Source organism: Lissotriton helveticus, chromosome 1_1 (genome assembly GCF_964261635.1).
Source record: "Lissotriton helveticus chromosome 1_1, aLisHel1.1, whole genome shotgun sequence".
Lineage (NCBI taxonomy): Eukaryota > Metazoa > Chordata > Amphibia > Caudata > Salamandridae > Lissotriton > Lissotriton helveticus.
Genome location: NC_136057.1, coordinates 950,621,814 through 950,647,888, shown reverse-complemented (window position 1 = coordinate 950,647,888; position 26,075 = coordinate 950,621,814).

Genomic DNA, 26,075 nt, shown 5'->3' with positions numbered 1-26,075 from the left:
TGTCTTTGATTCTCACGTCTCAGTTGGTTTTTCAGTTTATTTATTTCCTTCTTCGTAGTTGGCGAGGAATTCGTGTATTGGGCGCGTATAAGTTTATTTAACTTTTTCTTTACTTCAGAGTTCTTAGAGGTGCGTTTATTTTTGTCTTCTTTCCTCTTATTATTACCTCTTGCACCCGTTGTTATCATTTTTAAAATGAGATTTTTGAAATCCTTTATTATAAATTCGAAGTTTTCTATAGGATTTTCGGAGAATCTTTTTGCTAAAAGCTGGGAATGATCAATCATTGTTGTGATTTTATCTAGAGTCGAAGAATTCCAGAAGATGCGTCTCTGTTCGCTTTTTATCATTGTAGTACTTTGATGATAGATAATATGACTGGATTGAGAGGATTTAGGTATCCAATCTGTAGTTAAATGCATTAATGCATGATCGCTCTCTTGGCTAAACTGGTTGAGCAAATACGAAACTGTATCTATCAGATCCATACTGCTTATAATGTAATCTATAATGGATAAAGTCCCATTACCCCGTCTGGTGTAATTTGCTGGAATGTCCCCCTCAATATTGCCGTTCAGTATTGATCCATTTAGGTTAGTTAACGCTGATATTAACAATTTGCCTCTTTTGTCTGTTAGTATACCCTCAGGAAATTGTGGAATTATAGATTCCATACCTTCTTCTATGAACAGTTTTGCCCACCTGTTAATTTCGGAGTTGGAAATTTTGCTATTAAAATCGCCCACGATTAAAAAAGATGAGTGAGGGTGATTTTCTGTTATCTGCCTAATCTTTTCCATGATATCAGAAAATGTAATATCATGTTTTTTGCCTGGAGGGGCATATACGTTAAAGAGGAGGATTGCCTGTAGTGGAGCAGTACTATGTATTTTTGCAGAGATTTGTATGCACTGTAAGTTTTCTGATTTCGTATCTACTATTACTTGTGCCCACAAATGTTCTTCCCTCAGTAAAATGGCCAAACCACCTTTAGCATGTCCTCGTTTGGTAGGTATTGCTGGGATTTCATATACATAATAACCTTTAAGGGTGAGAGACACAGTTTCCCATGTTTCTTGTAGTAACAAAATATCTGGCAAGTTACTCGTGACCATGGACAGTTTATTCTTAGTTCTGCCTGCGATGTTCCAAGATATGATTTTTAAACCGGTGCTAAACAGATTGTTGTTGAGTATTAGTATTTTTGTTGCTATTCAGAGTCTCAGAGACCCAAGCCCAAGACTTAATGCTATTACTATTTTCGGGTTCCTTAGCAACTTTGTACCAAACTGCCCTTTGACCTTTATCCACCAGGATTTTTAGATTTTCATGCCCTGTAGAGTTTGTTCCTGAGTACGTGATATCTTGGTCTTCTGTCATGTCATTATTTCGCTGGTATTTTTTGACATGTGAGTTGGAAATAGCTCGTGTTTGGGAGTTGTACCAGATTGGAGTTTTATTAACCATTGATTCCACTTTTTCCAATACGTCATATCCATGTTTATGTAGTGTCTCTTTCTCATTAAGTATTATACCTGGAAGAACTGTTGACCAGAATGTTACCGTTACTAGTTTAATATTGTCTTTTTTAGGAAAGATCACTAGATCGATTTCATTACTGGTCATTGTGTGTAAAAACCTTATGTGGCGTAATAAATTTATAATCCTTCCTCTGTTAAGTGGAGCTGTATCGGTAGGGAAAAGTTCCTCAAATTGTAGAGTTTTAGAAGAGGGCTCTTCCCCCTTTTGCTTGTACCTATTCTTATCTTCCCTTAAATTTTTAATGCTTTGATCTGGTTGTGTAGAGAGTCTATTTGGAACATACTCTTTTACTGTTGGATCCAAAGGTGGCATCATTTCTTCAAGGTTTTTACTGATTACAAGCTTTTCAGAATTTTGGGACTCTGTTATGTCATCGCGTTGTTCCTCCTCAGATTTATAGATAGTAACTGATTTTTGAAATTTTAGTTTACGGTTTTTCTTTTTTTGGATCCTTCTTTCTGGTTTTTTCCTCCTTCTTTTCCCTACTTTTGTATTTTTTTCCTGTTTCTTGGTGATTGTCGTTTCTCCATTTCCTTGGCTTAGTATATTATTAGTATTTATTCTTGTTTCCTGTGTATCTAATGCATGTTCATTTGTAACTTTATTTATTGCGTTGGTTTTTGTAAATATTGGGAAGTGTTTTGCTTTTTGTTGGTGTTTTTCTTTAAATAGCTTTTTTAGAGAGTATATCACTGAATTATTTAGGTTATTAGACTTCTGTTTTTGTTGTATTTGGGTATCTGTTGTTTGAGTACCAAAGTCACGTATTCTTTTCTCCTGAGCTTTGTTATGGTCTTTTAGAATGTCATTTTGCATAAGTTTGGTTTTGGATAGCGTATTAATTTTCTCTGCTATAGAGGAGTCTTTTTTCTTTTTTTCTTCTACTAAATGTTTTAATATCCCTATTTGAACGTCCAAAGTTTGGTCAGAGTTTTCTAGAATGTTTCCCAGAAATGTAAGAACTGATTCCAATATCTCCTGTAACGAAAATAGGGCTTTAGACACAGGTGGGGCTGTGTCAGCAGTATTATTGTTATTTGTGAGATTAAAGGGGTCCATCGAAAGATCAAGTAAAGCGATAGGAGAAGATGTTTTTTGCTGAATACTATTGTTTGTTCCGGATTCTGCCTTTTGTGTCGCGGAATTTTGTTTGTTAATGTTTGAATCATCAAGTAGCATTGAGCTCCCTCTAGTTTTTACAGGTGTTGAAGTTTTTAAATTGGTCATTTCGTGATCCGAGAATTGAAGATCTTTTGGAATACTGAATAATTTGTTACTTGAGTCCGGTTCCAAATGTCCCACTTTGGATTGTGAACTAGGTATGGTTGAGGTGCTTTCAGTTTCCCTAACGGTAACTGATGAATTGAGAGTTATTTCTGTACCTGATATGTGTAATTCTTGATTCTCTTTAGGTGTAAGTGCAGAGAAGTAGGTACTGATTGCTGGCGTATAAGTTATGCGACCTTGTTTTATAGCTTTATCGGAGGATTGCCGTACTGCATTTTCAGTGCCCATTCTTTTCATGTGTATAGTGCGAGATCGCAGTTTTTTAAAACCCATTTGTTTTCCGATAGGCGTTAATATTTGATGTATATTTCTGTAGATTTGCCACAAATTTTTAATGAAGGTAATACGGTTTTGGGGGGTTCTTGGTCTTCCCCAGTATACTTGCGTGAGAAAAATTTAATCTCCTGCAGCTACAGAGATTTCAAAGATAATGCACTTGGGCAGAAAAGGGGGGGGCCGTCCCGTCCTCGTTCGTCCACGGACGGCCACAGACGGCCCGCCCTTTGCCCGGGCTTCGCCCGGCGTCCCGCTCGCGTCCCGCTTCGCGGGAGAGATGGTATCTATATATACTAGTGGTTAGTGGGCGTGTCCATGGGCGGAGCGCCGGGGGAAGAGGAACCAGCTGAGCAGCCTGAAGGTTGCTGGTCCTCGCAGTCCCCCGGAGCGCTGAAAGATGGTAACCCGAGCCTCAACCCACAAGACTCTAGCTGGGAGCGTGTCACCAGCCCTGCCGAATGCAGGGCTTGCTCACACCAGCGAGTCCTCGTCAAGGGGAGGCCAGGGAAGTCAGGCAGAACACAGTGCGACGAACTCCAGCGAGGAAACAAGTATGCAGCTCTCTGATACAACGGTGAGTGGCACACGCGAAGCGGGTGTCACGAAAGTTAATGCGGAGGTTGGTGGGCGTGTCCGTGGGCGGAGCGCCGGGGGAAGAGGAACCAGCTGAGCAGCCAGAAGGTTGCTGGTCCTCGCAGTCCCCCGGAGCGCTGAAAGATTGTAACCCGAGCCTCAACCCACAAGACTCTAGCTGGGAGCGTGTTACCAGCCCTGCCGAATGCAGGGCTTGCTCACACCAGCGAGTCCTCGTCAAGGGGAGGCCAGGGAAGTCAGGCAGAACACAGTGCGACGAACTCCAGCGAGGAAACAAGTATGCAGCTCTCTGATACAACGGTGAGTGGCACCCGCGAAGCGGGTGTCACGAAAGTTAATGCGGAGGTTGGTGGGCGTGTCCGTGGGCGGAGCGCCGGGGGAAGAGGAACCAGCTGAGCAGCCTGAAGGTTGCTGGTCCTCGCAGTCCCCCGGAGCGCTGAAAGATGGTAACCCGAGCCTCAACCCACAAGACTCTAGCTGGGAGCGTGTCACCAGCCCTGCCGAATGCAGGGCTTGCTCACACCAGCGAGTCCTCGTCAAGGGGAGGCCAGGGAAGTCAGGCAGAACACAGTGCGACGAACTCCAGCGAGGAAACAAGTATGCAGCTCTCTGATACAACGGTGAGTGGCACCCGCGAAGCGGGTGTCACGAAAGTTAATGCGTAGGTTGGTGTGCGTGTCCGTGGGCGGAGCGCCGGGGGAAGAGGAACCAGCTGAGCAGCCTGAAGGTTGCTGGTCCTCGCAGTCCCCCGGAGCGCTGAAAGATGGTAACCCGAGCCTCAACCCACAAGACTCTAGCTGGGAGCGTGTCACCAGCCCTGCCGAATGCAGGGCTTGCTCACACCAGCGAGTCCTCGTCAAGGGGAGGCCAGGGAAGTCAGGCAGAACACAGTGCGACGAACTCCAGCGAGGAAACAAGTATGCAGCTCTCTGATACAACGGTGAGTATCTATTTTCTTGATAACCAGAAAACACTTCATTATCATTTGATAAACCAAAAATAATCATCTCTCTTGATATTTTTACGTCGCATTTTGTGATATGTGCCAGTAAAATTTCTATGGATACAAAAAATGGTTTTAATATAGGGCAGTCTGAGAAAATATGCAAAATATCAGCGAGATCACATTGACATCTATAGCATTTCCCATTATTGCGACTGCTCCATTTTGACATTTTCAGTGGTGTGTGATAAAGATTAAATAAAGTTTTATAATGTTGTGAATATAGATTGGCAGATAAAATGATTTTATCAGCCATACATATTGATTCATGAAAGGGTACTTCAGATGTACCCAGTCTTGTACACCATTTTAATTCCTGCTGTTCCAAATCATCCTGCTGTATATTTAGCAGATAATTATATATAATCCCTATGCGTGTTGGTTTTTAAGTATTTCCATAAATTCATCATGGCCAAGTGGTACAATATTTGGATGTGTAAGAATAAAGTTCTGTATTTGCAGATACTTAAAAAAATCATGTTGAAAAAGATTATATTCATCCTTTAACTCCTGAAATAAAGCAAATGTGCCGTTTTTAACCATATGGCCAATGGTTGTTATACCTTTTTCTCGCCATGTGCCCATAATGCGATCCCTAAATATCGGAGGAAGCAATTCTATAGAGTTACATGGAGTATAAAAATTAATGCGTTTTAATGAAATTAGCTTCCGTATAGATCGCCATCCTTTAAATGCAGACATAATAAGTTTGAATCTAGTTTTTTTATAGTAGCTTGGTTCTAAAAACCGAAGCAACATTTGTTGAGATTGTGGTCCAAGTAAAAGAGAAAAAATATCTGGGCTTTCAAATGTAGGTGGAGTTCCACCTATTGAAAAATATTTAATATTTTGGATTAAACATGCCAGATAGTATAGAGCAAAATTCGGAACTCCCCAACCCCCCCTTAAGATTGGTAATGTCATATATTTGGTTGCTCTCCGCGAGGACTTCCAACCCCATAGAAAACGATCAGTTATAGACTGCAATTTACTCAATTGTGATTTGGATATCTCCAATGGTATTGCTCGAAAATAATATAAAACTTTCGGTAAAATAGTCATTGTTAGGACAATACGTCTCCCAACCAATGATAAATGCAAACATTCAAGTTTCTCTAATTGACTTTTGACTGATGTTAATATGTCTGACCAATTTACCATAACTAACTGTTGAGGTAGCAGTCTGATTGGCTGGCAACACTCCAAAACAAGGAAGTGTTGCCAGCCATCTTGTGACTCGGTAAGACCGAGTCACAAGAAAACAGTGCAAAAAAGGTTGTAGAACAAGACAAGGGGCAGGGTAGAAACACCCTGACCCTTAGGCCTGCACAGGGGGTCCCACAAGGACACAAAGGGCCCAAAAAAGCATTTTTAAAACAATATTGGCCTAATTCACGCCGGGTGCGCAGATCTGGATGAAATCCTTAATAAAAACAAAGCACGGTCTCCAGCGCTTTGTTTGTTTCAAACCCCTGGGTGGGCCAGGTCCCGGGCGCAATTGTTAATTGTGGAGTGGGGGCCCGCAGGGGACCCCATAGCCCCAGGGACCACCACCTCCCGGGGATTTAATAATTATCTTACAAACACATGCACGTGGTTTATGTGCTTGTGTGTGTCTGTGTATATTGTAATTGAAGCATAGTTGATAAACACCAGCCTGGTTATGTCTGTCTTAGACTACAGCTGATTGAGATGTGCCATAGGTGAGCAGATGTGGCTTTGCGATCTCTACCTTGTGATCAGCAAAGGGCAGCACCTTGTGTGTAGGTCAGCGAGCCCCCGTGCGGGGTATATTGCTTGGTAGGGATGGCGCATTCCACACCCATGTCGATGTACCATAGACACCTTGGGTCTCATTTATGAGGCCCTGTGTCAGTTTTGCGCTTCAGATGCGTCAATGTTTGGGACGCATTGGCGGCGTAAAACATGCCTCCTATTGCGCACTATTTACAAAGTGACGCATCTAAGCAGATGTGTCACTTTTTAAAACCCTGCCCTACTTTATACCTGCGTCAGGTATAATGTATGCAGGGGGTGCGTTCCCCCGCAAAAAGCCTCATAGAAGGGACGCAGTGAAATCTATGAGATTTCACTGTGTTACTTCTAGGACCCCATTGCATCAAAATCAAGACTGACGCAGGCCCTTTCACATGGGGCTTGGCTTTCCCCATGTGAAAGGACGCATTGCTGGAGTTGTGTCTCTTTTGTGACACACTCCAGCAATGCGTCACTTTTACGCCATACAGATACGTCAGAAATACTGATGTATCTGTAACTCCTTGCGACATGATGCGTCATACAGTAAATATAATGCATCAGGTATGTCGCAAGGAGTGCGCATTGAGAAGTGACGCATTGCTGTTTTCACGCAGCGATGCGTCATTTCTCATAAATGAGGCCCCTTGCGCTCAAGTACCGACAGACAAGGCCAGTTTACACCCCCTCGCCAGACTCCCTGCCCTGCTGGCGCATAGAGAGGTAAACACTCAAAGGTGAATGGCTGCTTTTCCCTCACAACGCATGAGCCGAGGCCACGCACCCAGCAGCCTCCGCCCAGCGTTAATATCCTTTTGAAGCCATTTAGTATCGAACAGCGCTACAGTAAATATGCATATTTGCATGTCCTGTACCCTCTGGTGCTGCCTTGTGGGCCAGTTTGTTTGGGGTGTATTTTAAGGTCCCTTTACCGAAGAGCGCCCTGTGGGCCAGGGTGACTTTGGTGTAAGGTGTGTTTACGGAACTCTCATTGTCTGGGAAGGGCGTGGCAGCTCATGTTGTCGTCTCCAGTATTTCAAAGGTCATGCTCTTTGCGTGCGGTGCCCCTGGAGCCGGCAGGATATTGCCCTGTGTGCCATGGGGACTGTGGCATAAGGTGAGGTAAGTTTACAGAATGACCCCTGGTTGGAAGGGGTACCTGCTCTCTCTGGCAGTTATGGAAAGTCCATGCTCTGTGGTGTGGTGCCCCTGGTGCTGGCATGACAGTGCCCGTTGTGCTAGTGTCTGTGGTGTGAGATATGTTTACTGAATGAGCAAAGAATGGAAGGGGCAAGGGGCATCCGTTGTTGCTGCCAGTCACACTAAGTGCATATTCTTTGCATGCGGTGTCCCCGGTGCTGGCATGGCAGTTCCCCAAGTGCCAAGGTGTCTGTGGTGTGAGGTGTGTAGACAGTGGCCACCTGATGGCAGGGCAGTGTCTCGTGTGCCAAGATTTCTGTGGTGTAAGCTGCATACAGGGTGGCTACTGGGTGGCAGGGCAATGCCCTGTGTGCCAAGGTGTCTATGGTGTGAGGAGTGTACAGAGTAGCCACTGGATGGCAGGCAATGCCCCATGTGCTAGCGTGTCTGTGGTGTGAGATGGGTACAGAGTAGCTACTGGGTGGAACAGGCAGGGCAGTGTTACGTGTGCCAAGGTGTCTGTGGTGTGAGTTGAGTAAAGAGTGGCTGCTGGGTGGCAGGGCAGTGTCTCATGTGCCAAGGTGTCTGTGGTGTGAGGTGGGTGCAGAGTGGCTATTGGATGGCACAGGCACGGCAGTGTCCCATGTGCCAAGGTGCCTGTCGTTTGAGGTATGTACAAAGTGTCTACTGGATGGCACAGACAGGCCAGCACCTGTTGTAAAGAAAGGGCAGGCAGGAAGCGTTCTTTTTCTGGGGTGTCCATGGGTGACACTATTTTTAACAATAGAGAGCCCCTATCCCAATGTTCCTGCACAGTTGAATATATCCGACGACGAAGAGAAGGTCCCTCAGCCACACATGGCAGCAGAGTACATACTGTGATCCTAGGCACTATAATGCTCCAGCAGGGCAAGGTGTACCCCCTTCGGGTTCTCCCATCCCGTGCTCGGTTTAATGCAGCCCCACCCCTCTTTACAGCGAAATGACCCACCTTGCACTGCACACTTTGTACCAAAATAGCTCCCCCTGTCCACCTGCTGTGGTCTTTAAACATTTGCTGTTCACTTTAAACTGTTTCAAAGTCGACCAACATTGAGTCAGAGGGAACACCTCATGTGCTAGCTTTCGATTTGAGGAACTATGTTTTCAAGGATGTGCTGGAATTGCAAAGGGGTGCTGGCTGGTGTCGATACCAATTTCCCTCTCATATCCATCTCTGCAGCATACTCTGCCGCTGGTCGGTGCTCGGTTTATGTTCTTGACTGCAATGAATGCCCCCCACAAAGTACTTGGAGAAATAGAACGTAAATAGTAACACTTGCATCTAACAAAAATTAGAAATATGTCGTCCCCACCAAGTGTAAAATGACGATTGTGCATTTGGACTTTCCTTTCAGTTAGTATCGCATTAGGAGACCTGAAAGAGCCGCAGAAGGAGGCACCCATCTCCTGAAATAGGTCTCTGGGTGTCCTGTCGCGATAATATATTATAGAGAATTCTATTACTAGGGCCTGCTTTGCAAATCTCATTCTGGCCTCTTTCAGTGAATTATCACTGTTTCCAGCCACAGAAGCCCCCCACCCTCCATACCGCCTTTTATTTCCCAGTCTGTCAGACCTTTCAGGACCACCATAGACAGGGCAGCTCCAAACAAGCGCTTTGGGATTCAAATCTATACTACTATTATAAAGGAAGAACTTTGAACCTTTGAGGCGGGTAAACTCGGGAACCACAGCGCTAATCCACACACCCGATACATCGTTGTAATCTTCAGGGTGTGCAGATGGACATAGGCTATATAAACTTAATAAATATACGTTATTTAAAAATTTCCCGAAAAAAAAGTAGTCCCTTGGAAGAAGCGCCGGCCGCGACGTGCGTGCTGACATGAGGAGTGCAGGGAGGAGCAGCGTCCAGGAGCGCGAGGAGGACCGGTGGACATGGCGCGGGGAGGAGCGGCGGACAGGCGGTGAGGAGCGGCGGACAGGCGGTGAGGAGCGGCGGACAGGCGGGGAGGAGCGGTGAGCGGCGGATGAGGTAGGTTATTTATTTATTTAGTTAGGAGCGGTGAGCGGTGGAAAAATGAAGCAAAAATGACAGGAAAAGAGGAAGCAAACGGAGCATTACAAAAGTGAGCCAAATGGTGCGTTACAGGAGGAAAAAGTTACGTGTGCAGGTTACAAAAGTGTACATTGTGAGCAAGAGGAAGCAAACGGAGCATTACAAAAGTGAGCCAAACGGTGCATTACAGGAGGAAAAAGTTACGTGTGCAGGTTACAAAAGCGTACAAAGTAAACATAGAGGTATAATACTGCATTACAGGAGGAAAAAGTGACGTGTGCATGTTACAAAAGCGTACAAAGTAAACATAGAGGTATAATACTGCAATATATGGAGGAAGGCTCCGGGGTACCCACGGACAACGTTGGGGCGGGCGGGGGCCTGATGCCTAATTGCTCCCGGACAACGTCGGGACGGGCTGCTGGTAAATAATTAAAAAAACAATGTTTATGCTAGGAAGCCATTGAAAAGTTTGCCTTTACGTGTCAACACAAAATGCAGAAATAGAGTTCTCAAATGACATCACTGATGATATCACTGATGACATCATCCAGTGACTGTATGTTTCTGTAAAGTTTAAATATGTTTATTATATATAGGGAAAGGCATATTGAAGAATGAGTGGGTGTATAAGTGTCTGAATGGATGTTTTACTAGATGCAAGACTGACTCTATAAGTAAGTATTTAAAAGTATGTTGCTGAATGCATGGTTTAGTGACTAAACTGTGTGAATCTCTACATCCGTCTCTCTGTTGGTGTGTAAGTGACTGCATGGGTTTGTGAATAACTACATACGTGTCTATATGAGTTATTGATTGGTTGTCTGAGTATCTGTATGGGTGCCTGAGTGTTTGTGTGGGTGGGGTGTGTGTGACTCTGTGCATAGATGTGTGAGTGGGTGCATAGTTTGAAGTGTACATCTGTGATGGACTCTATGGGTGGGTGAGTGTGTGTATGGGTGTGTTAGTGAGTGAATGTATATCTCATTTGTGCATGTGTAAGTAACTACATATATGAAAGGCAGTATATATGTGTGTTAGAGTATATAAATCGCTATAAATGAGAGTGTGTGATTGTGAGAGTGGCTGCATAGATGAGTGTTTGCTTGTATCAGTGATTGTATAAGAACGTAAGAATGTGCTAGTATTTGTATGACTGTGTGAACTGGTGTGTGTATAACTGTATAAGTGAGTAAATGGTAGTTTGAATAATTATTTACATGACTGACTAGGCGTGTGAGTACCTCTATGGAAGAGTGGCAGTGCGTGAGTGTCTATACAGGTGTATGAGTGCATATGATAGTCCTGTACTGAGTGACCATAAGTATGAGTGACTGTAGGGATGAGTGAGTGGATGTGTGTGTAGACCTAAGAATCAGTGAGTGGGTATGTAGTTATTGGTGTTGGAGTGTCTATGGTTTTGTGAATGGCAGTCTGTAGAGTGGGTGTATGTAAAGTTATGTTAGGTTGTGAGAAGGTGCATGAAATTATCAAATGGATGATGTCGTCAGTGATGTCATTTGAGATGTCATCAGTGATGTCACTGATCATGTCATGAGTGATGTAATATGTGATGTCATCAGCAGTGCATTGCGGGCGTGCGAGTTATAGTTAGCTGAACTAACTATAACGGGGAATTTCTACAGTTTTGTACGAGTGAAATGTCCAGCTAACTATAACATTCCTGAAACCTATGGTTTTTTCAGTGAATTTCTAAGGTTTTTTAAATGCTAATTTCTAACTATAACGTTCCTGAAACCTATGGCTTTTTCAGTGAATTTCAAAGGTTTTTTAAATACTAATTTCTAACTATGCCTACAGAGGTTGGACTTGTGAAGGAAGAAGAAAAAACGCACAGAAAGAAGCAAAAGAAATGCAGAAAGATGCAACAGAATTCTTCAAAGATGAAGAAAATTTCAGGAAGAAGCAAGACATGTGCAGAAAGAACCAACAGAGGAGCAGAGGCCTTGTTGCAAAATCATCCTGTGCCCACAACTTTTTTAGACAGTACTGGTGGAAACTGAGAACAGCCATTACAACGCGGGGATTACCCCGCACTACCATTACAATGCGGGGATTACAACGAAAGTCGTTACAACGACTTTTGCTGGAGGGCGATGTTGGATAGGGAATAGTTTCATTTTCTATCCAACACCTTCCCTACTGTCAACGTGGGCTGGAGTTGGAATAGAAAATTCAACTATTCCACTATCCAGCGCCCTCCAGTTAAAGTCGTTGTAACAACTTTCGTTGTAATCCCCACGTTGTAATGGCATGCGGGGTAAAAGCCTGCGTTGTAATGACATACAACCGTGGAAACTGACTCTGACTAGCCAGGCCTAGAGCCAGTGCTATGCTAAAAGACACTTAGAATACAGTGAAAACACCTACATACCCTAGAGAACACTATGAGTTGGGGTACCCCTGTGATTAGCATGACCTCCTCTGTATGTCCCTAGTACATAATAGGGCGGAGGGATTAAAGCTACCTCTTAAAATGCTCCACGGTGTGCGTTTGCACAGAGGTGAAAGGAGGGGGGCCCAGAGGTAATGTGTGCAAACACGCCCTGTGGCCATTTTAAGTTGGGGGATTAACTCCCCTTGAATCCTGAGAATCCATGGGGTGCAACTAGCCCACCAGGTACCTTCATTAACCACTTCCATGCTAATGACAAGGTCAGCTCGTCATGCAGTACACTGGAGCTGTGCTTATGACGAGCTGACCTTGTCATGAACAATGGGGTTCCCCAAAAATCAGCACCCAGCGGGAATTGCCTTAGCATCCAAGGTGTTAAGCGCAACAGAGCTGCGTTGCAGAGAGGTGTAAAAAGGGGCGATGCCTCTGAACACCTCTCTGCATCGCAGCTCCCTGGCGCATACTGGAGGTTCCTGGTGGGCGAGTTCGCCCCCAGGCACCCCCAGTATTCAAGGGGAATTAGTTCCCCATCTACAAATGTGCCAGGGGGCACGTTTGCAGAGTGCTGCAGGGAGGGGTCAGGGCCTCCGGCGCGATGCTGGTCTTTTTTTTATTATTTATTTTTTAAGAAGAGGGGCTGTATGGCCCCCTTCTTTTCCTATTTTACTGGCCCTGGGGACCCCATTCCCGAGGGACTGACTCCAATTTTATTTAAAAAAAATAAATACATTGGAAAGGGGGCCGCATGGCCCTCCTCCCAAGGCCATATTCGGCCCCGGGCACCCCATCCCCTGGGGCATGGGCATTTTTTTACTTAATTTATCTGAAGGGGGCTGCATTGCCCCCCTCCTCAGGCCATTTATTGCCCCGGGGACCCCATCCCCTGGGGACCCCTTCCCCCGGGACCGGCCTTATCCCTTGGGGACCATGGGGGGTCCCCAATCACCCCACGGTCTCGCCGGCTCCTAGCGTCCTGCAGGAGCCAGCATTGCTTTTCCACATAAGGAGCTGCTAAGATGCAGCTCCCCGTGTGGAAAAGCAATTGACTTTAGTTTTTGGAAGAGAGAGCAGGTTTTCTGCTCTCTCTTCCAAAAACCAAAGCAGAGTTTGCTATGGCAGGGCGGGAGCCTTGCGGCTCCCACCCTGTCATAGCAAACTGGAGGAGCCGGTCATGGGGGTGGCGGATGCCAGTGCCATCAAGGGCTCCAGGAGGGGGGCTGCGTGCCCCCCTTCCACCATTTAAAAAGCCCCGGGGGTTGTGGTCCCCGGGGCTTGGGGGTCCATCACAGACCCCCCAATTCTAATAATTAGAGCCCCTCACTCAGGAAGTTAATTTTTTTTTTAAACAAGCCCCGGGGAGTGGTGGCCCTTGGAGCTGCAGGGGGCCATGAGCCCCTCCGGAAATACTTTCGAAAATCCCTGCAGGGTGATGGTTCCCAGGGCTGGGGGGGCCCATTTGGGCCCCAATTACACTCTACACATTGCCCCCGGGACTTGGCCCACCAAGGGGCTAATTAATAATGAAGCGCAGGAGCCCACACTTCTTTCGCATTTCGCGGCCGGATCAGTGGATCCTCCGTGCATCCTGCAATTAAAAAAACAACAACATTTTTTGGGGGCCATGGAGGTCCTTGTGGGTCAGGGTGTTTATATCCTGCCCCCTTTTCTTGTTTTTTGCATTGTTTTTCTTTTTTCTTGTGCCTCGGTTCTACTGAGGCACAAGAATGGCATCCAACACTTCATTTGGAGTGTTGACAGCCAATTAGCATGAAGCTTGTGATCAGGAGGGCGTGCCTCTAGATATTGATATTTTTTTAATTTTGATTTTCTCAGCAACTACTGAATGGATTTACACCATTTAACAAAAAAGAGTTCTTTCTGAACTAAGGGCTACCTTTTTGCCAAATTTGGTGTAATTCCGTTCTGCAGTTTGGGCTGTAGCCGTGCCTAAAGTTTCCTATGGAAAATTGCATGTGGAAAAAACATTTGAGGACCCCCTTTTTTCTCGCCCCCCCTTGATTAATCACCCCGAAACATTCAAGATAGGAGCTGACCGGAGCAGGCCATACGTTTTGAAAATTTCGCGAAGATTCGTCAATCGACGCCAAAGTTATTGGGAATAGAATGTTGCAATTTTCCTATGGTATCTAGGTCCTAACTATAACTACCTACTGGCGACTGCCAGTAGGTAGTATAAAAAATATTTAAACTTTACAGAAACACAGTCACTGGATAATGTGATCAGTGATGTCATCAGTGATGTCACTGACCATATCACCAATGATGTAATATGTGAGGTCATCAGCAGTGCATTGCGGGGGCGCGAGTTATAGTTACCTTAACCAACTATAACAGACGAATTTCTCTGGTATTGTACAAGTGAAATGTCCAACTAAATATAACGTCCCTGAAACCTGTGGCATTTTTCATATACGTATATATTTATATGTGTGTGAAGGTTTATATATATCTATATCTATACTACTATTATAAAGGAAGAACTTTGAACCTTTGAGGCGTGTAAACTCGGGAACCACAGCGCCAATCCACACACCCGATACATCGTTGTAATCGTCAGGGTGTGCAGATGGACATAGGCTATATAAAGTTAATAAATCTAAGTTATTTAAAAAATTTACCGAAAAAAAAGTAGTCCCTTGGAAGAAGCGCCGGCCGCGACGTACGTGCTGACGTGAAGAGAGCGGGGAGGAGCAGCGTCCAGTAGCACGAGGAGGACCGGCGGACATGGCGCTGGGAGGAGCGGCGGACAGGCGGTGAGGAGCGGCGGACAGGCGGGGAGGAGCGGTGAGCGGCGGATGAGGTAGGTTATTTTTTTATTTAGTTCGGAGCGAGGAGCAGCGGAAAAATGAAGCAAAAATGACAATCGTGAGCAAGAGGAAGCAAATGGAGCATTACAAAAGTGAGCCAAACGGTGCGTTACAGGAGGAAAAATTTACGTGTGCAGGTTACAAAAGTGTACATTGTGAGCAAGAGGAAGCAAACGGAGCATTACAAAAGTGACCCAAACGGTGCATTACAGGAGGAAAAAGTTACGTGTGCAGGTTACAAAAGCATACAAAGTAAACATAGAGGTATAATACTGCATTACAGGAGGAAAAAGTGACGTGTGCAGGTTACAAAAGCGTAAACATAGAGGTATAATACTGCAATATATGGAGGAAGGCTCCGGGGACGCACGGACAACGTTGGGGCGTGCGGGGGCCCTGATGCCTAATTGCTCCCGGACAACGTCGGGACGGGCTGCTAGTATATATATATATCCAAACACAAACCTCTGAGTACCGGAGCCACCGACCCTTCAGGGCGGCCTCAATTAACAATGGGCACGGAGCAGCCCATCAAACAAACAGCAAATAAGGTTTAAGGCCCATTTCGAGTGAAAGAGCATTTATTGTGAAGACAGCAGCACGGTAGTTTCCAGACTCCTTACGGGTTTCAGCTTTGCAGCCTTGATCACAGGTGGAAACACAATGAAAAAGCTAAGTGCGTAGTGATTGCTTTTATATTTCAAAGTCACATGACATGGTCTAATCCTACAAGTCCCATAATGCAGTGTACCATAATTCAAATGTATCACATGGAACCTTGATAGATCTGCATTCGCTCAGGTGTTCCCCAATTCATAGTAAGTACCTGCATTACTTTAGTGAGCATTATTTTCTACATTCATGTGCTTCCTCCTGATTTGCATAATTTTAAATCAATCCTCTGCCGCCATAAAAGTGCGCTTCCTTAGGAATGATCAGAGTCGATTGTCCTCCATTCCGAAGCCCTTCCTACAAACAATCACCTTTTTCGCACAGTGGCATCTCCTTGATAGGTTAGGCGATTGCGAGTGGGTCATGCTCCTCGTTATAGTTCCAAACACAAACCTCCGTGTACCGGAGCCTCCAACCCTTCAGGGCGGCCTCATTAACAATGGGCATGGAGCAGCCCATCAAACAAACAGCAAAGAAGGTTTGGGGCCCAATTCAAGTGAAAGTGCATTTATTGTGAAGACAGCAGCACGCTAGTTTCTAGACTTTTTACGCATTTCAGCTTTGCAGCCTTGATCACAGGTGGAAACACAATGAAAAAGCTACGTGCGCAGTGCATGCTTTTATATTTCAAAGTCACATGACATGGTCTAATCCTACAAGTCCCATAATGCAGTGTACCATAATTCAAAAGTATCACAAGGAACCTTGATAGATTCGCATTGGCTAAGGTGTTCCCCAATTCATAGTAAGTACCTGCATTACTTTAGTGAGCATTATTTTCTGCATTCATGTGCTTTCTCCGGATTTGCATAAATAAAAATCAATCCTTCGCCTCCATAAAGCTGCTCTTCCTCAGGAACGATCAGAGTTGATTGTCCTCCATTCCGAATCCCTTCCTACAAACAATCACCTTTTTCGCACAGTGGCATCTCCTTGATAGGTTAGGCGATTGCGAGTGGGTCATGCTTCTCGTTATAGTTCCAAACACAAACCTCCAAGTACCGGAGCCCCCGACCCTTCCTCCGTTATAGTTAGTCGTACTAACTGTAACTCTTGCGCCCGCATTCCACTGGTGATGATGTCACATATTATACCATTCATGACATGGTCAGTGACATCCCTGATGACATCACTGATGACATCTCAAATGACATCACTGATGACATCACTGATGACATCATCCAGTGAATGTGGTTTGGTTTGCTATTTAAATATGTATTATATATACACCAATCAGCATTGAAGAATCAATGGATATATAAATATCTGGATAGAGGATTTAGTAGCAGTGTGATTGATTGTTTACTTGAGTAATTTATAGTGTCTCACTAAATATATTGGATAGTGACTAAACTGTGTGAATATCTGTATTACTTGGTCAGGTGTTCCCCAATTCATAGTAAGTACCTGCATTACTTTAGTGAGCATTATTTTCTGCATTCATGTGCTTTCTCCGGATTTGCATAAATTTAAATCAATCCTTCGCCTCCATAAAGCTGCTCTTCCTCAGGAACGATCAGAGTTGATTGTCCTCCATTCCGAATCCCTTCCTACAAACAATCACCTTTTTCGCACAGTGGCATCTCCTTGATAGGTTAGGCGATTGCGAGTGGGTCATGCTTCTCGTTATAGTTCCAAACACAAACCTCCAAGCACCGGAGCCCCCGACCCTTCCTCCGTTATAGTTAGTCGTACTGACTGTAACTCTTGCGCCCGCATTCCACTGGTGATGATGTCACATATTATACCATTCATGACATGGTCAGTGACATCCCTGATGACATCACTGATGACATCTCAAATGACATCACTGATGACATCATCCAGTGAATGTGGTTTGGTTTGCTATTTAAATATGTATTATATATACACCAATCAGCATTGAAGAATCAATGGATATATAAATATCTGGATAGAGGATTTAGTAGCAGTGTGATTGATTGTTCACTTGAGTAATTTATAGTGTCTTACTAAATATATTGGATAGTGACTAAACTTGTCTCAACTCTGTGGCCTCAACTCTAAAGCTACCTTTGTATGATGCCCGGTGGAGCTACCTGGCGAACTATAGGGGAGATTAACTTTGGAGTCCCTCCTTTGACTATCACCAACCTAGCCGGACTTCGGGCAAACGCTCCCGTGTCTCTCCTGACCTTATTTTACCCCTCTCTCTTCCCCCAACCCTCTACCCTCTCCGCTCCAACTCTTTCCAGCGTCTGTCCTCTGCCATCACCTGCCCCTGCCCCTTGTCCCCACCCTGTTTCTCAGTGAACCTCTTCTCTCAACACTTGAGACCGAACTATTTTGTCTGATGCCCAATGGAGCTACCTAGTTTAGCTATAGGGGAGATGGGCCATGGATTCCCTCCTTGGTCGCCACCTACCCAGTCGGTCTTCAGAAAGACTTCCTTTCGTCTCTACGGTTGTCTCTTTCCTTATTCTCACTTTCTCACCTCCCCTACCCCCCTCTACTTTTCTCTCTCCTTTCTCTCTTCTCCTATTGTATTGCTGATTGTCTGATGTAATTTGTAATTGTCGGTCTTTTTCTGTTATATTGATGAACCACATTGTTGCACTTCTCTTCGTCTCTCCTCACGTCTCCTCTCGCATCCTCCCTCTAGTTATGTCTCTCCTTCTCTCCTCTCTCAATGTATTGAGACTGAACTATTTTGTCTGATGCCCGATGGAGCTAACTGGTTTAGCTACAGGGGAGATGGGCCGTGGATTCCCTCCTTGGTCGTCACCTACCCAGTCGGTCTTTAGATAGACTTGTATTCATCTCTCCTTATTGTCTCTTCCCTTATCCTCCCTTTCTCACCACCCCTGTCCCTCCACTACTTATCTCTCTCCTTTCTCTCCCCTTCTAATTGTATTGCTTATTTTTTGATGTATTGTGTAATTTGTTGAACTTGTTCTGTTACATTGTTGATTCTCATGTAAAGCGCTCTGATACCTTCGGGTCCAGCCAGCGCTATATAAAACTCTTTTAAATAAAAATAAAAAGTTACATAGTTAGGACAACTAACTATAACGGAGGAATTTCAATGGTTTTGTATGAGTGAAATGTCCAGCCAACTATACCACCCCTGAAACCTGTTTTTTTCAATGAATTTCTAAGGTTTTTTAAATTATAATTCCTAACTATAACCTACTTGAAACCTATGTTTTTTCCAGTGAATTTCAAAGGTTTTTAAAATAATAATTCCTAACTATAACTTGCCTGAATCCTATGGTTTTTTCAGTGAATTTGAAAGGTTTTATAAATGATAATTCTTAATTATAATGTTCATTAAGCCTATCTGTTTTTTTCTATCTTTTTTAATTATCATCCCAATCTCAACCTAGTAAAAACTGCAAATATCACTACACTTCAATTTATTTCTTCCGCCAACAAAATCACCACAAACCACTAAAAAAACAGGCGATAGCTCCACTTACCAGTAACAAATTAACATCAACATTTAACTGGTGTTAGGAAGTCGACCATCTACTGCTTAAATTACACCCAACTCACACCCACATTTAAAGATGATTATGTGATAGAGGTACTAATCATGCACCTCCGACACCCAACAAAATCCCAACAGCCAGCGCCACCACCACAACTACCCCCCCTCTGGATCCCTCCCCCCTACTACTTCAGAAGCAGCACAAAACAGGACAACGGACCTTCCCAAGATACCATATCCTCTCAAACGCACAATAGCTGAATGTTCAGAGATGTGGCAACAAACTATGTATAAGGGAGAAAATTTGCACATCAACAATAATTTACAGAATCCCAAGTGTCCCGGTGATATGCTATACACAACTCACTATAGAAAAACAAAAAACTTTTCCATGTGAAAATATAATATTGATACCTGTAGTGTACTGCATGGTGGATTCAACCATATTATCTCAGACTCTTGGGGAATATCTCGGTCATGTAGCTGTGTTGTCTCTCTCCCCTTTCAAGCAGAAGCGGAGTGGGCTGGTCCAACATTCACAACTCCACCGTAAGAGTATAAATAATTAGCCTACGCTTTGGGCGCAGTTCACTTCTGCAAAGAGAAAAGACTCTGCCACAGCGAAGGTCCTCACCCTGCTACGTGGCAGCCGCCATGACCATGTGCCTCCTCGATACAGGCCTTTCCAAACTCAGCGCCACAGTACTGCAGACTTATGTCTGTATCAACTACTACTTTCGATCTACACTGCGGACAGCAGGGTTCACAACTTGAATTCAGCTTTGGATCTACACTATACACAGCATTGAAGTTATCCTTGATTTATGTAAGGCAGAGACAATTCTACTCTATGTCATCAGACTTTGTTAAAATAAGAATAAAAATTATTCGCCGATATCTGTGCTGACTACTGCCTTCGATCTACAGTGCGGTCAGTAGAGTTTACAACTTGATACCAGTGGCGCATCATCGCTACAGACAACATTGAATTCAGTGTGGATTTATGTATGGCAGAGGCAATTGTACTGTGTCCTCAGATTTTGTTAAAGCATGTGACAAAAAAAGCATTCCTCGATGTCTGTGTCAACTACTGCCTTCAATCTACATTGCGGATAGCAGGGTTCACAACTTGAATTCAGCTATGGATCTACACTACGGATAGCATTGAATCAAGCCTTGCTTTATTTAAGGTAGAGACAATTGTACGTGTGACAAAAAGCATTTGTCTATATCTGTGCTGACTACTACCTTCGATCTACACTGCGGACAGCAGGATTCACAAATTGAATTCAGCTTTGCATCTACACTATGGACAGCATTGAAGTTAGCCTTGATTTATGCAAGGCAGAGACAATTTTGTTAAATGATGTGACAAAAAACATTCCTCAATGTCTGTACTGAGTACTGTCTTTAAATGAACACTGCGATCAACAGAGCTCACCACTTGATACCAGTTCATGCAGTCCCGTATGCAACAGTCAAGGTATGGAGTACATTACAGATAATGCAGTGCAGCCTAAGATCTACACTGCGGAAAGCAGGGTTCACAACTTGAATTCAGCTTTGCATGTACACTACAGACAGTAGGGAATTCAACCTTGATTTATTTAATGCAGAGATAATTGTACTGTATGTGTTCTGAATTTCATAAAATTAATGACAAAAATGATTTGTCGATATCTCTGCTGACTACTGCCTTCGATCTACAGTGTGAACAGCAGGGTTCACAACTTCAATTCAGCTTTGAATCTATACAGTAAACGTATGGACTCAGAGGTCCTATTTAAAGAAAAACATATCATAGTTTTTGGAGATCTACTGCAACTTAGTCCCGTAAAAGAACAAAAAGTATTTATACGAAAACTTGATTTTATTAGCATTGTTGCTTCAGGTGCCACTAACTCTGTGTACCACTTATCATTGCTGGTTGCACACACACTTAATTACCAATACTGTACAGCTCTACTCAACGCCACGTGGCCGTGGGCTCTTGCTAACCGCTGCCTCCTGCCTACACTGTGGTCATCAGCACTCACAATTAAATAGACTATTGATTCATTATTTGCAGAGTACAATACCAAACTAAGCATAACACCTATCAAACCTATACAATATCCCTTTAGTATGCTTCCTTCAAAAACTTCTTTTATATCAGTTATAGATTTAGTTGAATAATAAAATTCAAGCTGCAAGTGCAAAGGCGCACTTAATGGCAATCTAGACTGCTGACAGCACAGATCACAATTAGAACCTCACTTTTTCTTCATTGGAAAACTGAATTTCTTTTTTGGAGACAAAAACAGCTACACCACTGGAAGAATCATCTGATTCTGATCCTTTTGTTGCTGTAGAATTGATAACCATCAATGGTACTTTTTCCCCCCTCAAAGTACATGCAGTCCAGTATGCAACCGTCAATGCTTTGAGTGCAGCCCGTTCAGACCACGCATCATTGCAGGGTGAGCACACGCTAAACACCAGACGTACCACTAATTCAGTACACCCTAAATATTCGCCATAAGGCTTTTTTAAGGAAAAATTCAGTAGTCAAAAAACATTACCCCAAGTGCGGCCTGCCTGCGGTCTGCCCACACCACGCATCATCACAGGTTATGTACACGCTCAGTCCCAAAGGTACTACTAATTCAGGGCACTATAATTCATCGCCACATGACATTCAAGCAGAATTCAACTGACTCTTCATTCATTATTTATTAAGTGCAGTACCAAACAAATTATAACTTCCCTTAAACCTACGCAATATCCCTTTAGTAGCCTTCTTTCCAAAACTTCTTTGATATCAGTCCTAGGTTTAGTTGAAAAACAAAATTCACGCTGCAAGTGCAAAGACACACTCAATGGTAGTCTACACTGCGGACATCACAGGTCAAAACTTGAACTATAATGTCCCTGAAACATACATATTTCGACAATGTATTCCATACATGTTTCATCTTTTTTTTTTCAATCATGATTATAAATGATGGAGTCTAGTAGGCAACACGCTGAGCACATACGTACCACTAACTCAGTGCACCATAAATAATTGCCACGTGGCCTTATTAAGGCAGAATTCTGTTGCCAATAGACATTCTTACCAGTGAGCTCTACCTGAACCACGCATCATCGCAGGCTCCACACAAACCGCCCCTACCTCAATGTACCACAACTCATGAACCCTTTAGGATAGAATCTTCTGTGTATAATTGTATAGCAGAAGTCATAAACCATTTATGATTGAATATCTGTGTATGAAATCATGATTACTATTCTACTTGTTACCAACAGCATTGTAATAAAATGAAGTTAAGCACACGTGCCCGTTCCCACTTCTGTGCCTGTGTACTTATTATGTTTGTAAAATGCTGCTCCTGTGCCCTACCACATTATATTGTGCTGTAAACAGCGTATGCAACCATCTTACCTCTGCCAATAACAAACATTTTGATTATATAACTTTCTCTCGCTCATTCTACAATTATGAACGTACAAAGTGGATCATTACAATACTGCAAAGAAACTGTATAGTCAATTTATAAATGTGTACTATTTCTTTTTTTTTCAGCATATTTATATAGCGCAAAGTCGACCTAAAATGATATCAACGATTTACATGACCACTGTATTTACAGTACATTTTCAGGCACGCGTTGATTATGTCATTACTCTACAACAACAGGATGTGGACACGACTCCGAGCCTCAAACAATGATTTCCAGCACCAATTTCGACAGTATACCTGAATGACCACATACGTATATATATTATCTGTTCTTCATGTGTTCATGTGCCAAAAACTGCAACCTAAACCTTTCACAGCCCTGTATTACTACAGCTACAACACTCCACTGAATGTACAACAAACATTCATATTTGCAGAAATGCGCCATGTCCATCATCTTTTATGTGTGCAACTATGGATGAATATAGGGTCAGTGATACCTCATACCTTCCATGTTAGCCATATTGTGGGACTTTACAGACATAATGACACATTTTTGTGTAAGACCCGGGTGACGGCAGCACTACAACACGGACACCCAAATCAGTAGATTTTTCATATAGCACATGACGGAACCATGCCTTTAGCTCCGGAGTCATCGTTCACAGCCTTGCGCAGCACTGGCATACGTCAGTCCAGCCCACTCCGCTTACGCTTCCAGGAAAATACAACAACGGTACATACATGGCCCAGATTTCCATTGTAGCGATTTCTTACTTCCAGGTCTAGTTGTCAGAACGGCACATACACACTCCCTCATGGCTGGTATACACTCACACCACACCCATTCAGCACATATTTCAATGCACACGTGACCCTACCAATAAAAAAGACGGGGCGCTTGTGCTCTACGCCATTTTGGAGATGGGCCATCGCAAGCGCTGTGATGGCCCTCCTAGTGGTTTGGATGCCTCTTGTAGGCCCGAACCACCGAGCAGGGGGGCCCACCACTACGTGCGTGGCCTCTTTGGTCACTGAGTTAGTGGTACCGCAAGGACTGAGCGGCTGATCAACCTGCGATGATGATGGGAGAATGAATATGTCCTTAGCCATAGCGATATAAAGATTCAGGACCATATCTGAGACTTCTTGGTGGCAGAGCGGGACTGCATAATGTAGAAGGTGCCTTGTCCACGAAAAGATGAGGAGTCAGGCCTGGGTGCGCAGCCTGACGGGAGTAGATGGGGTGCAGAAAACTGGATACAAAAAGGCGAGGCACCTCGTGGGAGGAGGGGCGACGCTACGATCCAAGATGGCTGATTAAGCTCCCGGCTCCGTTGACCTCCGCCGGCAGCTCGCATATCCTGTCATTTATCCTTTACCTACGCCGGCCTCCCGTGTGTATGAAGCTCGCCTGATACCGGTGGTGCAATCCCGGACTCCCTAACATACTGGGTGGCGGAGTTATGTCGTGTTCCATTTTCGGCCTACTCCAGGGCTGAAGCCGGGACCTCGATTTCTAGCCCATCCGGGCTGGAATTGATCAACAGCGGCTGTGGAACCAGTGTTTCGTCCGGTCTTCCATACTCGGATCTTTTTCTACATCTCCGATCTGCAATCCAGTTACCAGCTGGCACTGAGGACTCGGTCTCGTGACACAGGGTGTGCATCGTGCGCCGCGGTCGGGGTCCGCTCACCCGGAGACCCTGCTGGGGACGGCGGTGTTGAAGGGGGGCCCCCGCGGTCGGCGAGGGTGTCGTGATCACCAGCTGAGGGAGCGCCTGCTTTTGCCATCGGCTTCGTGTGTGCCTGGAGCCTCGGAAGTGAGTCTGGGGCTCGAGTCCTGCTTCGTCTCTTTGGGGGGGAGATGGAGAGGACAGATGGCGCACCATCGTTGAGGTCCGTGATGGCCGCCATTAGGGCGCTCCACTCCCAATTCACAGTCACGTATGACCGAATGTCAGAAACGCTGGGAAATATCTGCTTGCGACCGGACGATGATGCTGCGACACACGATCAGCATTCTGTGGTTCCAGTGGAAGATTTGGCCTACTGCTCTGCAGTTCCCGCGCGGCAGCCTGGCTCAGCTCACGTCGATGATTTTGGCCTCGTGAATGTTGCACCTAAGACCGTAGTTAGCTTTCCCGGTATGACTCCTGCTCGGCGAAACATCGTTGCCGAAGGTTTTGATCGCCAAGAACAGCTCTTTGGTGACCGTCAGGGAGGTCTCCTTATCTCCTTCATCTTTCCCCGTTGGTCCTGTGGATGCCGCCATCTTGTATCCTGTCCTCGGTCCGATTCAGCTGCTTCGAACTGCTATGGACGTTTCGATTACCACATGAATACTGTGGCTTGGGTGGCATGGGTTTTCATAAAGAATCGCACTGGTCAGGGCTGACTTCATCTTGTATCCTGCCCTAGATCCGATGCCACTGCTTTGTACTATCTGGGACGCTTCGCTTTCTGCGAGATTGCTGGCTTTGGCGACGTGGATTATCGTGAAGAACCGAACTGTCATGGTTGTCTTTGACTTTTGGGGTTAGCTACGCTTTGTGCTCTATGCCAGGATTGTACTGTGTATCTCACTGGGAGTCGGGTGGTTTTGGTTGAGGTCCTCCCCATATTGGTGCTTAATACTTGCTTTTAATAATGGACAATATGTTTTGGGGAGGTCGCTAATGGCGGGGGGTATAGGTGGCCGGGAGTATGTTTGTTCTTCTCCTCCTCCGCTTTCTTTATTTCCCTTCTTTGGGGTGTTCCGGGGCGACAGGCACGCTGTTAGTGGGGTAGGCCGTAGCCATTACAGGGGTGCAGGGTGGCGGGTGTTGGGGGGGTTTGGTATTTTAGTTTGTTTTGTTCTATGGTCCCCTTTCTTTCTTTCCTCTTTCTTTGGGTAGGGTTTTTCCTTCCTTACAGTGGGGTTGGCTGTTTCTCCTTATCTTTTTTTTTTTTTTCTTTCTTCGTTTGGCGTCTATACTTGCCTATACCTTAGTGTCTCCGGAGGGTGGGTTCTCGGGAGGGTGTGCTCGCTAATCGCTTGCTATTGCATTGTCTTTTATTCCTCGTCAGCATCGGCGGGCATACTGGACTTGTTTGCACTGCGGGTACCTCCCCCCCATCTCTTCTTAACTTCATGTTATGGTGTGACGCCACCGATAGTACAGCCACTTCTGCTTCTTTATAACTTTAAAATTAAACCTTTGATATCCTGCTGCGTTGAGGCATATACAATCACATGCTGTATCTGTATTGTCGATATTATTTGGTCGTATATACGTGCATGACTCCTGATCTGATTCCTGTGTTTGTGGCCGGCCTCTGTGGTTGTAGGCCTGCGCTTGTCATACTTTGATTAACTCAATAAAGGTTTTAATAAAAAAAATTAAAAAAAAGGCGAGGCAGTGTGTTAGGCGTACGTAGTCCTATATACCTTATCTTATTGCATTTGTATTTTTTTTTCCAATAGCAGGAACGTTTTTATAATTGGTCAAATGTCTGTTGCTTGTGATGATCGAAATCACGTGTATCACTGCGCACCACTTGCTTTCACAACCAATAAAAAACATTACTACTATAGTAATTGTACAAAAATCGAAGCCTATTAAACAAG